Here is a 4,698-nt window from a genome sequence, read left to right on the forward strand (position 1 = left end):
GATGGGTACATTTTCAGCTTTGCTTCCTTACACTGTTTCCAATCATTATCATCTGACATTCTAAAAAGTTCTTTCGTTGAGAATTCTTCCGCGTCCATTTCAACTCCATTTGCTCTGGTCTGACTTGACCAGCATCCTCACCATCCTCCTCCTCCTCCTCCTCCTCCTCCTCCTCCTCATCATCATCATCATCATTGATGCTCCAAATTTGAAATATCATCCCCATTGAGCCATTTCAAGCGAGTTATGCGCTTCTTTGGCGATTCCGAAGAATTCACAGATATTTGCAAAGCAAAAAATTATATAATACCTATTTTACCAAGCAGTTCTCATATTGTTGACTGGTTCTACACTTAATGTAACAATGTTTCCGAAAAGATTCTTTATGTTAAAAATTCTTATAAAAATCGTCTAAAATAATTGCATTTCTTCCTGTTGCTTTTTCTATAGCCTAAGCAAAAGATTTGCATATGTCGCAGGTATTTAATTTTGCCCTTGATCCATTCGCTGCTGTGCAATTTCTGCCTTCCCAGCAGATTTCATATTGCCGGTTGCTACCACATGCAATGCAACATTAATATTTTCGAAAGCATTCATTATTTTTCAAGTTCTTCCAAAATTCCATAAGAATAATTACATTTCCTCCCGTTGCTTTGCCAATTGTTTAAACCAAAGGGTTTGCCTTTGAAAAAGGTATTTAATTTTGCTATCATTCCCTGCTTTGTTAGCTGTAAGACTGATGTCCGATGTAAAAATACAACCATAACATTTTGACCAAAATCACAAAGCGACGCGGAGAGTTGTCCAAAATAAATCAAATATAAAAATCTAATAGTATATGGGCTCTGATCAATAAGTATCTGGACTGTTGCCATAGCAACAAAGCAAAAGAATGCAAAGTGAAGCTGCTCGACAAAGATTGACCTCGAGCTCTGCTGTGCATGCGCACTAAGTTTTGACATTCTAGCTTACTTCCGCTGTTTACAGCAGTGTTTGGAAGTAAGGTGTGTATCGTGTGATCGTCGTAGTGACCATGACAGAGAAAGTTGTCATTGCAATACTTGCTCAGAGGCCTGCGGAACGTTGCAGAAAGTGTATGGAGAGGAGTGTATGAGCTGCACACCAGTGTACGAGTGGTTCAAACGTTTCCAAGACGGACGGAAAAATGTCGATATTGACGAACGTTCTGGGAGGCCAGCAACCAGCAGAACTGAGAAAAACATCGCAGATATGCGTGCAGTTGTGAGGGGAAATCTTCGAATCACCATCAGTGGGTTATCAGAGGATGTTCAGATTAGTTACAGTTCAGTCCATTATCACTGAAGATTTGGGTATGAGACGCGTGTCTGCCAAGTTTATGCCAAAACCGCTTTCAGCTGGCCAAAAAGACACACGGGTTTCTGTTGCACAAGGTCTCCTTGATTGTGTCGAACAGGACTCTGAGCAGGTAAAGCCAAGCTTTTGGCAAAATTTAATGCAGATTCTCTGCTAAGCTTTGTCTGTCAAAGTCAATGTGACGATCACATGCTTCACACGTTCCTTCCAAGCACTGCTGTAAACAGCGGAAGTAAGCTGGAATGTTAAAACTTAGTGCGCACGCACAACAGAGATTAAGGTCAATCTGTGTCAAGTGGCTTTACTCTGCGTGCATTAGTTTCGTTACAATGGCAATAGTCCGGATAATTATTAATCAGACCACGTAGACTAACAAACTATTTTTAACCTAATCTTTTCTCTTGAATTCCCAATAAACTGGGATTGGTTGTTAAAAGGTTTAAGAAGACGTAGATTTTCCAATCGCTTGAGAGATCAATGAACTAAGTTTTCATTTTCAATAATCAGCTTCATTTTCACTTTATAAAGGTTTATTTTTTTGTCTTTTTTCTCTTGTGTTATTTGAATACATCCCTTCTCAAAGCAATATCCTATCACCAATGATTATAATTTATTCAACATAATCTTCTCATTAAAATAATTTATTCATCTACAATTTAATTATCGACATAATCATTTTCAAGAATATTTCTCTTCTATGGAACATCTGGTTACTGAACAATGGTTTTCATTTGAACTTCCTCTACAATGCTGACTTTATGGATTCCAAATCATTTTCTAAACCTGTCGAAACTTCCAGAAAATGCTTTCAATAGATTCCCGATCATTTCTGCTTTTTTCCGTTCCGTTGCAAGCAGACAGTCACTACGTTGATGGTCACTTAATGGAATTTAATGGAATGTATTTTTGATTGTAGTCCCGATCTAATTAGAAACTTTTCTTGTTTGGAAATTCAGTGACAAACTGGAACATTTCTTTTTAAGCTCATTGAAGTATCTCATAGATTAATAGCATTAATAGAGTTAATAACATGTAAGTGGCAATATATAGAATAATGTAAACAAACAATTCTTAAAGAATTGTACTTTACCTCTTAGTTGGTGAAAGAAAAGAAAACGAAGTGGTGATCGTAATTGACTCTCGAAGTAAGGGTGATATAATTTAAAGAAATTAAGAATTAATTTGAAAATTGAATTTTTATTAATAAAGGGAAATGTAATCTTTCTTATCCAATAGACATGTTTCAGTCTTAATCGACATCATCAATAAAATATAGTTTTCATAAACATCTCCACTCTTACCCCTTACCGGCAAATAAAAGTCAAATGTTTATCTTAAACATGGCTATTCAATTTTCGACTAAATTAGTTCTTAATTTCTTGAGACTGTCTCCCTTTTCTACCAAATTTTCTGCGTTATTCATTCATCACTACCTTGATACACGCCAGTTATTTTCTTTTGCTCATTTTCTTTCATGTAATTATAAAAACTGAACCGACTGAAAGCAGTTCCTAACTTTTTTCTACTTGTAAAAATCTGTGCACATGGGTCAATACAGTCTTGAGAAAACGGCATTTCGCTGATGAGGTGTGATAATGCAGAAACATACTAGTAAATAATGTAACCGGGCACATTGGTAAATGGAATTTCTACCCCTATGACGGAGATGTTGCCAACTTCGTTACTATTGAAAATATTATGTCTCAGGAAGGATTGTTTTCTTTGAGTATTTTTTTTTTACTGTTCTGTAGGTATGTTCTGGAGTAAATTCTCCTACATTGCGGTTGAAATTAGGGATTCCTATTCTTCGGAATACTGTATTTCTACGGCGTTTATTGTTTAGTAATTAAGCGATCTTGCGCATTAGTGTATTTATTTGCGATATAAGGGATCGAGGGTGGTCGTTTTGTTTGATCTGTAGGTATTTGCTGGAGATAATATTCCTTCCATGCGATGGAAATAAGCAGTGGAGAGTGTATTTGTGTGTTTATTGATTTAATCAATCTATTCTGTTTAGCAATTAATTTGATAATATTATCATTCTGAATCCTTCTAAAAATATTTTGTCTTTGAATAAATTGATATTTACAATCTGCACTTCACCACATTGCATAAAATAAACTTGCAAGGAAAGCCATTAACAGACATGTCTTTTCTACAGGAATTCTCCATAAAACAGACGATTAATGATAGCGGCAGTACTACATAAAACATCGCAATGGTACAAGAATCTCACAAGCAACATTACATTAGCTACAAAAATGTGAAAAACCTGAATCATGGCATATATATCTAACAGTAAAATTTCAAATTTTGACGTCATATAAAAACGGCATCAACACACACGCCAACAAGACTCCATTCTGAGGATGAGACTGTGGAGTTCTAAAATTATCTATGATTGACTTTTTAAACTTTAATCTTCGAACTGCAAGAAATTCATTCAAAGTTATGGGGGTGAGGGATTGATATAGGAATGAAACAGAATCAGTATCATGTGTTCAATGCAATTTGTCAAGAAGAAAATCTCTTTCCAATATTTACAAATATAATTCTTCATGATAAAGCAACATTAAAAAATGCACACTACACAAGAGGATTCAGAAAGGAATCTGCATCACATTCGATATAGAAAAGATATCATAGAAAAATCAAGAGTTAAAGGAAAATATCGATAAATCAGCCAGATTCTTTATTAAACAGATATCTTTTACACATCTAATTAAGAGACGGTAATGTATTCTCAAATCTCAATATTCTATTCTTGGCCTTTTCACAACTAATAAACCACTGCAATGTATATTCAAGCCTTAATAATAAACATCTTTTTGCTATCAATTAAGACATAACAATATTTACTCAAGTCTTACATGCATCCTTTTCAAGACTGATAAGACTCAGCAATAAAAAGATACTAAACAGACCTTTGAAAAGGTTTAATCGCTCTCCTCACGCAAAAAGACAAATTTCTGAACTTCTCACAAATTAACAACCAGATCTCTGATTTTTTATCAGAGCTCCATGCTCGAAATATCAACATTATGTAGCCAAAATCATCAAAACAAGTATTCCTGTAGAATTTCATTTAAAAATATGTATTTAAAGAGAACTATAAAGAAACAAAAGCGTGACAAAAGGGATTGATCCAAAACTCCTTAATTCTTTTAAGCTGTACTGATATATTGTAGGATAAATATAATAATAAGAACAATAATCCTTGAATGGAATTCATAAACACTTAATGCATCACTACGTGTGCTTCTACAGTGATCTTAAGAGACCAGTGATTTATGGAAGCACACGGGCGGTGCATTAAATGTTTATAATTCCATCCAAGAATTATTGTTATATATATATATATAT

Source organism: Octopus bimaculoides, chromosome 10 (assembly GCF_001194135.2).
Source record: "Octopus bimaculoides isolate UCB-OBI-ISO-001 chromosome 10, ASM119413v2, whole genome shotgun sequence".
NCBI lineage: Eukaryota > Metazoa > Mollusca > Cephalopoda > Octopoda > Octopodidae > Octopus > Octopus bimaculoides.